Genomic DNA, 14,311 nt, shown 5'->3' on the forward strand with positions numbered 1-14,311 from the left:
TTCATATCTTTAACTTGATATTTACCTACTTGAATGAACAGTAACATTACATAATTATTGTAACTGTTTTACTGCAAGATTTGTAAGTAAATGTAAATTAGTAACTATCAAATGATAAGATACCTGGAACAATCATTGCCAACATAATGTGCTCCCTCTTTATTGACATCCACGGAGGAATGTTATTGTTGATAACAAAAACAAGCCACACCGAGTAAACAGATTTCATCTCTCCAAATGGATTGACACCGTCCGCTGCTAATGAAAGCCTAAGATTACTACGTTCTTCTTTGAAGTGTTGCCACTTTTCCTCTATGTGCATAAATGCCAAACCATCTGCAAGGATTCGAATAATGTCATCTCAACTTCTATTGCATGCATGATAATCCATAAATTGAGCCAAGCTACTACACTTGAATAATTGTCGCATCCGTAGAATAATGGGGATGTAACGAAGAACTTTTTGAGGCACCTTTTTTGTTAGTTGATCTATTCGATATCTACTCATATGACATACAGGGCATTGTGTTGCAAATTGATGTTCTTTATAATATATAATATAATCATTGGGACAAGCATGTATTGCTTCATACTTCATTCCAATATCTTTCATAACAGCAGTTAATTCTCGATATGAGCGAGGTAGAATATTTGATAATGGTAACAGAAACTCGCCTATCAATCTACAACAAAAAATATAGGTTGTTAACATAAACAATATTAGTGGTACATTATTCACCCGTTGTTAACTATAAAGAAATATATGACATACCTTAACATACGAGACATTGTTATGTTGGATAAACCATTCATAACCTCCAGGTTCAACAACAACAATACAACAGAGAGAGGAGTTGTTTGGGAGTCTTTGTATAGGGGCTCGTATGCCTTCTGAAGTAGAGGCACATCGAGGCTATCATCATCATCATCATCAGATATGCTTGGACTAAATGTGTCATTGATCAATGTATTTATACCATCCTCTTCAATTGTGTTTTTTGGTGCATGATCATCATCTTCCATGGGATCATTATCTTCACCTTCAATATTTGCACCTCCATGTTCCTCAACTTCAAAAACCATATTCTTCGAATTGGTGTGGTTCATATCATGCACTTCCCTAGGAAGATCAACCTATATAAAATTTATTAACATAAATAAACCATGATCATCAACTCATCATCAAGTGATTTAATATGTATATAAATTATTAAAATGATATAATGAATGACTTACCAGTGGATGATAGTCATGCCCCCCTTCAATGTGACCATTCTTCCTACAATGTCTCTTAACTATTTTGATTAGTAGTCTTCTACGATTTAAGCCCTTACAAATATTGCAAGGACAATAACATTTTCCATCACCTTTTCTTCTCAAGTTAGACCACAACCTAGTGATTGTCTCCCTATTTTTTCTTCACTTATATTATCTGACATGATCGTTCTTTGTAGGAAGCAAAAATTAGGCTATGAAAACTTCTGTCTACAACTTTCACAATCTAAGAAAAACTATCAAAAGTACACAAATCTTCTTAGACCTAGCTAAATACTTTAATATTTTAAAAATACTTCTTTTGACTTTATTCCTAAGACATTTAATCCAATCACCTTTTATAACATTCAGTCAATTGCTCTAGGAAAATTCCTAGATAAGATTATTTGTAAAACTTTGACCAACCACCTGAAGGTCTTGTTTCAAGAAACCTTACAACATTAAGCCACTAAAAGAAATTTCAAAACATATAAGCAAAAATTCTAGTTAAAATATACATTAGATTAAAAAATATACCATTTTCATACCCAAGCACGCGGCTATATAACTCATGCAACAACCTTCTTGCTTAGCTATAGAAGCTCTCCAACAATCAAATCATACAAGCTACAAGGCCTAACAACAATTTCAAAACATATAAGCTAAAAGTCTAGTTAAAATATGCATTAGATTAAAAAATATGCAATTTTCATACCCGAGCGCACAGCTATATAACTCGTGCAACGACCTTCTTGCTTAACTGTAAAAGCTCTCCAGCAATCAAATCATACAAGCTACAAGGCCTAACAAAAATTTCAAAACATATAAGCTAAAAGTCTAGTTAAAAGATACATTAGATTAAAAAATATGCAATTTTCATACTCGAGTGTGCGGTTATATAACTCATGCAACGACCTTCTTGCTTAGTTGTAGAAGATCTCCAGCAATCAAATCATACAAGCTACAAGGCCTAACAGAAATTTCAAAACATATAAGCTACAAGTCTAGTTAAAATATACATTAGATAAAAAAAAAAAAACAATTTTCATACCGGCTAAGCACATGGCTATAACTCGTGCAACGGCCTAGAAGCTCTCCAGCAATCAAATTATACAAGCTACAAGGCCTAACAACAATTTCAAAACATATAAGCTACAAGGTAAGACATATTACATGACATGGAAAAAGGAAAAAATTTACAAGCTTTAGCAAGACATATTAAACGACATCATAGTGCTAGAGAGATCACAATTATATGAGTCAAACATAGTCATGAAAAATCACATAAATTAGTTATTATATGCAATTAAAAGATATATAGTTAGATAGGGACATCCATAGGGCATATTGAAGAAATGAAATGGTCATATAGATTTCATATGGGATTTTGAAGATGTTAGTGTTCTAAGGCAAAGAATCCATTCATATAACCATAATGACTATATTAAGATTGATTCTAGTGAAAAAAGACTTGAAATTTTTGAAACTCCCATGCAACAAGATATAACGGAAGAGGTCGAGATGCACCTAGTGGAAAAATAGGAAACTCAACCCTAACCCCAATAAAATAAAAATTGAACCCTAACAAAAAAAACATTTTGAAGTTTGATCCCATGCCAAATCAAGAATTTTTTTAATGGTAAATAGCTGAAGTTGTGTTGTAGGCTCTTGCTACCAAATCAAGAACCTAACATTAAACCACATTAAACTTGAAAACCAAATGAAACAATAAACTAGATTGAACCCTAATATCACCACCAAGTCTAATTGAATGCTGAACCATGTTGAACTCTACACTTACAACTTAACCAATATGAACTTTAACCATAAATCCTATATTGAAACTTCACTAACTATATATCAATAATATTTTAAATAATTTACAACATTAATTATTATCTTATCAAATGATTACATATACATCTTTATTTATTTATTTTTCCCAATAATTAATATACATCCTTATTACAGATAAACCTTACACCAAATCAAATCTCAACCCTAACACTAAACCCAATTCTATATTTCACTTGAACACTTAAAATAAAGATTAAGACAAGTAGAACCACCATATGCCAAATTGAACTTTAAAATAAATTTCAGCCTAAATATTACAACCATCATCATCAAGCTTATCTACTATAAGGTTTAGAGTATTTGGCATTCTAAAATCGCTGATATTGATATCAGGATTTAGCTATGTGATTTTGAGTCAAACTCACTGACCCATGTTTCATGAGTAGTGATTCAACATGAATCCATCTCTCATGAGAATAAACGAAACACTTATCACTGATCTGAACAAGTATTTTTTGAAAGGTTCTAACTCATTTCATCACAAATCCCTTGATTTCAATTCCATATCCTTGATTAGATTAGCCCAACTCTTGGTCACACCTTCACAACCTAGATAAACTCAACTACATAGTAGGCCAAAGTTGCCCAAACTCATCTTTTCAACTTGGAGACTTGGAAATTGCACCAAAACCATCTAAGACCAATTAAGAGCACTACCTCCACTGCTAAAGCAAAAAGAGGGTGGTTTCCATTTGCAATGTGGCAATGATGTGTAAATCTCACAACAGGCGTAATACATACATTATGATTATATTATTATTATCTAATTGATTGCAAGTTCCAAGACAAGCTTATTTCATCTTATTTTTCTGTTAGCGTTATATCTCTGAGTATAATTTATTTATTATCTAATTTGGATTTGTGAATTTAGGGAAAACTGTAAGGCAAACTAGAAAATGGAAATTACACATTGCAAAGGGGGAAAACTTGACGAAGAGGTGCGACTCTCCCTCACATGCAAGGTATAAACAAGAGAATGTTTCATTTGAAGACTACACCCAAGGGAGATCAATTTGGGGGATAATATATTACTCTCAAAGGAAAAATCAAAAAATAGTAACTCAATTAATTAAAGGTGGTGATCCTTTATTCCTTATACCAATAAAGCACAAAGGACAATTCATTCCAAGCCTGGAAGGGTGACTTATCAATCATCACTCATGGCTCCGTTGAAACAAATCCTTAACTCATCCATCCATTATTAATCCCTCAAGAAATCAAGCATCAATCAATCAGCAAGATCAAGCAAAAAATCATCAAATCACATCAATCACAACTTCATCTTGGGACTATGAAAACAAATAATTCAGCAATTAAGCATCTCTCTATCAAATTAGCATTCATTCAATCATCACTAAAAAATGTATCAGACCATAATTTATTACATCATCACACATCAATAATCTAATCAATAATCACTTAAATCATCACTTAGTAATAGCTCAAATGAAACAATCAAGTAATTGGATTAGATCAGTACCAGATACAACAAGCATTATGTGTTGTAGCAATTATTAAGATATTTATGATGAAGATACTGTCTAACTTATAATATCTTATGAATTTGGTATAGTTAATGATGTGAAATACTAAACAACTTAGATTCTTTATCTATTTATCAAATTTTGATATTTTCCTACAAAAAAATAAGGTATAGGTTAGCAAAGAAATACAAGGGGGGAGGGCAGATATAGGTTCCCCTTTTAAATAGACCACCCCATGTTGGATGGACGTATTCTTGCCACTTATGAGCCAATGGGCATTGTATCATTCCCTTGGCCTTTGTTGTGGCAAAAGTTCCAGAGTAGCATATTGTTCTTTCCTTTCCAATGTCTACAATGGTTTCTTGTAGAAGTGAACTAAAGGTTAGAATTTATCATATATGGCTTAATAAGGAGAAATGAGTAGTGAGGGTAGAGATGGGTTCCCCTTGTAAGTAGATGACACCATGTTGGGTGGATGTGTTCTTGCCACTTGTGGGTCTAGGGGTGTTGTATCCTGCCTTTAGGATTAGTTGTGGTAAATTTTCTAGGGCACCCTATTCAAACCCTAATATGGTTGGCTATTCTAAATAAAACTATAAATTATGTCTACATATGAAATGTTAGTAATTTAGTTGTTTATTTACTTTAAGTTTCAATAGCTATCATATGTTTAATTATAGAGAACAATTTGTATACAAAGTTTGTTGTGAAATTCTTACTTTGGGTAAAAATAAGTAGGGGACACCATTACACTTTTAACATGATAGTTTTTAAATGCATGGGAGGATATTGCAGTTACATCCAATCATTTCTCACTTAACAAAGAACTACTATGTACACTTGTGTGCCTGTGCACACAATTATGTTTGTATGGAAATATAGGTTTTGGTACTCTGGATCTTAATATCAAAGCTAAATTTATGTTTTTAACAGCATTATCAAAAAAATTTATAGGAATTTTATGAATATGGGCTATCTATCTTATGTGAAAAAGTTTCTTAAATGTTGTGCCATATTGCTTCTTTATATTTGCCCATAACAGATTAGTTGTGATTGTATTGCAAGTGAATTAAAATATTTTAAATGAGTTACTCATTTTGGAAAGCTAATTCTGGTTTCTTTTCTTAGGTTTGGTCCATACTTTTGTCAACTAGTGATTGTTGGATTAGGGGATGACAAAAAACCATTTATCTACACAATGGATTCTATTGGAGCTAAGTACATATTCTTTTTCTTGTATAAAGTTGATTTAACTGTTATGGAAGCTGTATTTTGCACCTTATTCATGCATAATGGAATTAATTTTTGAATAATGTTATATTTTAAAAGGTTGCACGAGCAAGATCATATGTTGGAATGCAATCTATTATATTATTGCTTTGTATGCACAAGTGTTAATGGCGACCTCCTAACATCCAACTTTCATTGTCATCAAATAGAGAACTTGTAACATTTTAGGGTCAGGACATACTTTATGAAAAATAAACACTGTTTTGCTATGTCTGGCGACATGGTGGGGATCAAAGCTCAATTTTTGATGCAGCAAAGGCTTATTAGGTCAAGATTGATTAGATTTCTTTGTACAGTAATTTTTAGAGTTGGGTCTTTTTATTACTTGAAAGAGATATATAAGAGAGCTAAGATAGAAAAAAAAAAATTTACCCAGGTCAAGGCTCATTTGACTAAAATTGAATGGGGCAGTATACCTTGTATTTTCTAGAAGTATAGTTTGATTTGATCTTTCTTTTTATAGAGGATGTCCTGAAAGAGGTATATGTAGAAAGGCGATCTAAATAGGAGTTTGCAACACAAATAGTTCATGGCAGAAATCAAATAGTTTATGGTGTTTGCGCTCATATATCTAATCTATATAGGGACACACCATATAGAGAAGTGGGAGATCAAAGGTGCCAAGATCCTCCATTTGATCTATTGACCTATGAAAAATATGCAAAATTCAACACAAATTTCAAAAGATTTAAACAACCTAACCTTTTTCAGATGCATGACAGAGGCTTTACGCACTTTAATTGGCTATAGGTGAGCAGGAAAATATTTGAATCCTTAATTTTTTAAACTGCTACTGGATTTTGAAGAATAACTTTTACTTCTGAGATGATTCCTTGTAGCCCACCTACCATGGTCAACAGATGATGTTTAGATTACGAATGAAACTGAGGTAGCCATAAGCTAGTCCGATTTAGGGCTTGAATCACATCTTACCTAGGATGCATACTTGTACAATCACTTCAAGCGAAATCCTTGGAAAATCTTTGTAAGTTTGTGAGCCTCCATTTGTTAGAACACAGATAGCTAGGTATGCTTGGCTGCTAGAGCATGTTGCTCGCAGATAACGTGACAAAAATGTTTGAAATGCGTGCATATATTTTATGGCGCCTATATATGTTTTTTTTTTTCAATTAGAGCCTAACGCCGTCACAATTGCGACACCTAGGTTTCCTGACGTCGCAATTGTGACGTTGTCAGGCTATATTTGAAAAAATAAAAGCCAAAAAACACATTGGCATCACAAATTGGTGTCACAAATTGGCCCCTAATGTATTAGTGACTGATGCTCAACACATATACTATCCTAGATTGCTCGGCACCAATTACACTCTGTCTCATTTAGCACATATATGATTCTGGTTCACTTGACATATGAAGCATTCTAACTTTCTTGGCATCAACTGTGACTCATCACCTATATATCACTCGATACTTATATACTACTTGGCACTTGAAGCCACTCGGTACCTATTGAAATTCTGACTCAACACATACTATGGCTTAGCATACATAGCATACTCGGCTTCAAATACAAGAAGTCGTTAAGTGTGTTGACACTCAAATGTCAAAACCATCTAAGGACCAACATCATCAACACACTTGACACAATGATTTACTGAATTTGGGAAAAAACACCAATAACATGCTACTCTTTTCACTCTTATGATGTGGTGCCCTCTGAAAGGCCAACCCTATTAAAGGTTAAATACACATTGTTAAATGTGACCCTATTAAAGGATCTTAATCACCCTATTTCAAGTGAGCCTTGTTAGAGGACTTTAGACCATTCACTTGGAATGTCACCTAGTTAAAGGATTTTTAAATGCTTGTCAGGTCAACCTTAATCCAAAGGATTTACCATAGACTGATATAATTGTTAGAGAGTAACAGTAAGGCTTTAATCTGATACAACTTACAACTCCATTTGTAGATTAAAAATCACTATTCAACCCTTAATTCTACTTGACCTTCATAGTTTGCAACTTTAATATCTTATTCACCCTTCAAGCATTCATCTCCTTAAGACTTCTTGCATAACATGTCATTGTAGACACTTCTTTTAGGTCACTTGATGACACAAAAACATTGACTCCTTGTCTCCCTTGGGTTCTCGCACATGACAACATTGCTTCATGAATTCATTCCCATAAATAGTAAATTAATATATTTTTCCACTCATTCTGCATCATCCAATTTACAATTTGGATGGATTAAGTAGGATATAATACATATCTACCCTATATCTCATGTCTTCTAGAAACTTCTCTTAGAATCCACATCGAATTCACCTAAAAATAGTTTACCTTGAATTTTGTGCCATAGGCTCATCAACCTTATCTTCCACTTGGTTTACACAATCCAAGAAAACAAACTTGTTGGATCAGTTTCATTCAATCCATGATCTTTTAAATAATGCAAAAGCTCAACATTATCAAGCTTTTGATGCTAGGAACATACTTTTTTGCTCAACAACCATTTTGAAATTACTTGCCATGAACTAAATTTAATTGGCACTTAGTATCAACTAAACACTACTGGACATCCACTATTCTACTTGGCATACACTACAATAAGCAATTACTTGGCTCCAACTAATTTTCTACGTAGCTTGCTTTGTCTTTGCTTGGCACCTACTATCCACTCGGTTAAGCTTGGTAGACAAACTTTGTGTAACTTCTTCTTCAAAACTTTCTTACTATAACCAACCATTGAAACCTTAAGTAGATTATAAATACATCATGTCATCACTATCTTAACTGATTCTTGTACTTCATTATATAATCATAACTCACGCTCGACGCTATTGTTACATCTTTTGATCAAATCCTCTCCATCAATCAAATAAGTGATATTACTTGAATCTTATAAGTAGTTATCTTACCAATAAATAGTAGGTTTAACATTACTAATGAAAAATGATTGAAACACATAATATTCTTCAAAAATATCTCTCAACAATGATCTTTTCAATCTATTCTCAACACTTAATTTTCCAAAATTTCCAGAATTATTTCCTCTCTCTATCATTCTGCATCTTCTTTGTGCACTCAAAGCACTTCCTAATGTAGATCCACTTGAGGATTTCCTATGAGTTTTCTCACTCAAAATAACACTGATCACATATTTAAATTTTAGGGTATCAGATCCATAAACAAAAATGCTCACATTCATTACCAAGCCATTCCAAACTTCAAGCAAAGAACACAAAATCAAGAGATTCTAATTTCTTTATCAAAAATAATACCCATAGAAGATAACTAACTAGTAATGTAGTATTAAACTCATTTAAATGATTTTCAATAGATTCACCTTCCACCATTTTCATATTAAATAAATGCTTTATGACAAATACCTTATTTGAAGTGGAGGGCTTTTCATACAATTTCTCTAGGGTTTCCATCAATTCATTCATTGTCGTTGCTTTTGTAATGTTAAATGTTACTGATGGTGCCAAGCATAATCAAATGCTTCCAAGTGCCTTTCTATCTAAAATCTCCTAGTCCTCATCTAACATAGTTCCTTGTTTCTTGAATTTTCCTTCCAATGGCTTCCATAAGTCCTTCTAATAAAGATAGTCCTCCATTTGTATCTTCCATAACTGAAAGTTCTACCTATTAAACTTATTCACCTTTAGCTTAACCTTGTTTGCCATCTCTCCCACTCAATCATGAGACTCCTACTCGACAGTGAGACCTTCTTGTAGAGGATCACCAAAAAATAGAAAATGACAATGATAGTCTGGCTAAAAAGGAAAATAAAAAGAATGACGACAATGTAGTTCTGATACCACTTGTTAGGATTACCTTCAAAAAGAAATAATAGTTACATGCAAATATAACGAATATAAAAAATAGTATATTGCACATAAGAGAACACAAGATACCAAGATTTAACATGGTTCACCCAATTCCTAGGCAACATCCACCAACAAGTCCAATATTATTATGATCTAGTGATTACAATCTATAATCCCTTCCAACTATATACCATCGTAAGAACCAATTTTTGCATCATAGACTGAGCCTTTTTATACAATTTTTTGCCACTTACAAAATTAGGGCTAGAATAATAGAAAAGCAGTAGTCAAGGTTCCATCTTGTGGGCACTAACCCCAAACCCCCATAGAAATAATCTACAATAAAATCATGCCAAATAAACCTCTAAGTCTAATTAGGCTCCACATCACAACACATTTTTAATCTCTCCATAAGCTTGAGGCTTTGAAAATTAACATGCCCAAACACTCATGCCCAAACACATGTTTATCTTAACATATAGAAGTAAATTCTTGAAACTTATATAATTTATTCTAAATTCTTGGTACACAATTCTGCATACTTAATACCTTTTAGTCTATCTTTGTATCTAATCCCTATAAATCACTGATAAGATCCTAAGATACTTTACATAATATTATTTGCACAAAATCTCTATCATCTATATCTTTTCCAAGGAAAGAAAGCTCATTTCTTTTCTTTTAATTTTCTTAAATGTGGGACTATACCTTGTCAGCTTTATAATTTCATATTATATAGCTTAGTAGTGAGATATAGAATCCATTTTCTAAGAATTTGCCTAAGGGAAAAATTCACCTAGGAACTAAGAATTCAAACACAAGCACAAATGTAGACCAAAAATGGATATGATCAATTAATTAGAGTATGTCCTAATACATTTCTTTGTTCATTATGTGATTAGCATATGATGTGTGATATATAAACACACTAGGAGTGCCTGTATATAAAGGCCTCTCAAGAAGCACCTAGAATGTCTCTAGAAAGAACCAGGAGATAAGATAAGCATTGACAAGTAAGCACACACCTTATCCAACATTCTAGATGAGTGGATAAGAATGAGAAGGTTGTAGAGATCATGTAATTAATTAGTGTGCTAACTCCTATGTTGTAGACAACATGTGCATAAAAAGAGGTGCAAACTCCTATGTTGTCAACATGACAACTCACAAGAGTGCACATACTCCCAGGGGGCTAATAATTTTTTTAAAAAAAATTCATTAACCTAAGTAAACTTAAGTAAGTGTACATAGTAAATACTTATTTACACTGACACCCCCCTTAAGTGCAACTTAGGGGAATTCCCTTAAGCTTACGACTCCTTGGATGAAATGCAAGATGGGTCCTAGCTACTAGGCCATTTTATGTACCCATGTACAAAATGTAGAAGAAAATCTCTCATAAAGTGGAGAAAGAGGGAAAATCTCATGGGAAAAACCCTCCCACAAAAAGAGAGATGAAAGAGGATGCATGGATGGATGGAGTAATCAAGACCCCCCCCCCCCCCCCCCCCCCCGCCATTATGACATACATCTAGTATATAGAAGAGTAAAATGGAGAAGAACAAGACCCCCTAAGAGGAAAAAGTCTCCCCCAAAAAGGAGAAGAAGGAGACGAGGTAGTCCCCCCCTCCCTAAAAGTAGTGTGTCGATCAATGAGAAATGCTTCGATGAAGAAGCTGATCCATGATCACTGGATGATGTTCCTCCCATTTGGAAGAAAAAAATGCAAGGGTAGCGATGAGATGCATCCCTTGAATGGAGAAGGAATCTCTATGATGACTGGTGTCATTGAAACTTGTTCAAAAGTCCCTGTGTCAATATTGATAATGGCTTCCTCCAAAACTATTGAACAGAAGTGCAGATCAAACAAGGAGAGATGGAGAACCTACTTCAGGAAACCAATAGTCTTCTCAAATGACGAAGCGACCTCCTGCAGATGTTGTACATAAGTATCCACAATCAAAACATCTTGGAAAGACTGATAATGTAGAGGATGTGCAATAACTGTAGAAGAACCTACCTCAGTAAAGAGAAGCAATAAATCATCATAAAAGTCTCCCATATCCACTGTGTGTGATTCCAAAAATAGAGCTGAAATATTTGGCAAGAAATCATCACCTAGAAGACCAAGTGTACCCTATAGTAATGAAGTACATGAATCTATCACTACGAAAAAGGATGAAGCACCTACCTCAGAAAGAAGATGAATGTCATCAATAATGTCTCCCACATCTTCAATGTGAAACTCCATGAATAGGCCTTCAAGGGTGGGAAGGAAGTCATCACATGAAGGTAGAGTAGGAAGACATAAAGGATCCTACTACATTGAATCCAAAGCATCTATGGTTGTAACTGAATCAGTAGGAGCAATAGGAGCTAGAGGTGTGATCTCATCTGAAGAGGAGTTAGCTGCAACTAGAGGTAGAAGATCTTCTAGGAATGGAGGAATGGTTGGATCTCCATAGTGCTTCCAAAGATACATGTAATGAACATATGGATTAGTTTCCTTAAGGTGAATAAGTGAATATAGAATGTCCATGGATATCTGTATATAGAAAGAAAACATGAGTAATGAAGTCAAAAGTCTCAATATCATAGTCAAGTCCTCTCGCATATGGTAGTGCATTGTGTTGATTGAGATATTTGAATGCAATTTGACTCCATTCTTGATAGTTTTATGGGTGTAAATAGATTAAATCTTTTGCTTCCATGATAGACCAATCAATGAAACCTCCAAGAATCAAGGAACAATCCCCCCCCCCCCTCTCCATAAAAGATGTTGTTAGCACTTTATATGTGGTGTGTGCACTTTTCAAAATGAAAAAAATAGAATTCTAGTTTTCTCTATTGCAATTGTCGCTCAAGGCCTAAGATTGGAACTAAGCACTCTAGTTGAATTCTTAAAGCAATATAATGTAGAAAAGACCCTAGTTCTGAAAGTGAGATTTATGTCAACATAACCCTAGTGTATGACTATACATTTGGAAAGTAGACAAAAAAAATGCACTTTGAAAAACAAAGAACATGAAAAGGAGTCCAGATGTGCCCGTACAGATCATTTCAAGTTGTAAAATGTAGGATTGTGTAGGTATAGTAACCAAAAGATGCAAATTCTGACAAATCCTTGCACCAAAATTAGAAAATAGCACCACCACTAGAAAATTTAGGAAATTTTACCCAATTTCAAAAAAAATGGCACCTGAATCGATTTCTGCATGTCTAAGATATGAGCTTGCGAAGTCAGGTTGCCAAACCCAAAATCAATCTGGAGAGGGGTCTAGAGAAAGATATGTGATGTTAAAATTAATGGTCAAATGGTCATCACTAAAGTTGTAAAATCATTGGGTTTGACAGTCAAATGGATGTCAAATTTAACCTAGTAAAATTTGATGTCAACAAAAAAGGAGCTGTCTTGATGACATGGCAGATGACAGGGAGCTAACTGTGATCTCTATACTGCACAAAAAGTATGGATGCTGATGTGTAAATTGTTGATGTGGCAAATGTAAGTTCATATTCCACTTGGATGATGTGACAATTTCAGGGTTGTAGATGTGGCAAGGTGTGGAATGATGTGGTAGCTTTGCTTATGCTAATGTGGCTTTGATACCATGTAAGAATTTTGTATAGCTCTGATACCATGTAATAATTTGCCTAAGGAAAAAATTCACCCAAGAACTAAGAATTCAAACACAAGCACAACTATAGACAAAAAAATGGATATGATCGATTAATTAGAGTATGTCCTAATACATTGCTTTATTTAGTATGTGATCAATATATGACGTGTGATCTATAAACACATTAGGAGTGTATGCATATAAAGCCCTCTCAGGAAGCACCTAGAATGTCTCTAGAAAGAATCAAGAGATAAGATAAGCATTGACAACAAAACACACACCTTATCCAACATTCTAGATGAGTGGGTAAGAATGACAAGGTTGTAGACACCATGTGCTTAATTAGTGTGCTAACTCCTATGTTGTAGACAACATGTATATAAAAGAGGTGTGAACTCCTATGTTGTCAACATGACAACTCACAAGAATGCACATACTCCTAGGTGGCTAATGAAAAAATAATACTAAAATGCATTAACCTAAGTAAACTTAAGTAAGTGTAAATAGTAAATACTTATTTACACCAAAACATTCATTACCTAAATTTTGATATAGATCCTTCAAAATTTCTCATGCTTTGACTCCACTTCTCTCATTATTAATTTTTTGAAAAACCTCCTCTGAAAGTGTAAGGTTTATTAGTGTTGTTGCATTTTTGTCCCTTCTATCTCAATTATCTTGATCCTTTCCTAGATTATTTCTTAACAATTTTGTAGAGTTAGAGTGATTTAAAATGAGATACCAAACCAACCATAGTAATTTCTTCTATTTAATTTACCTATGGATAAAATAATACCAAGTGATTTCATTGTCAAATAGAAAATTATTCCTCTAATTGAGATCAAATTTTTCTAAAAAAATATTCAAAAAACTCTCTTTCCCTTCATAAAGTAGTCTAATATTGTACTTAGATATTAATCACAGTAACTCAAAATAAAAGGGTAACATAATAGCTTAAGCAAATAATTTTTTTATTGCATTGATAATTCTTACTTTTATACATCTTCCAA

The sequence above is a fragment of the Cupressus sempervirens genome, chromosome 7, assembly GCF_028749045.1.
Source record: "Cupressus sempervirens isolate cs-2001-9-10 chromosome 7, ASM2874904v1, whole genome shotgun sequence".
Lineage (NCBI taxonomy): Eukaryota > Viridiplantae > Streptophyta > Pinopsida > Cupressales > Cupressaceae > Cupressus > Cupressus sempervirens.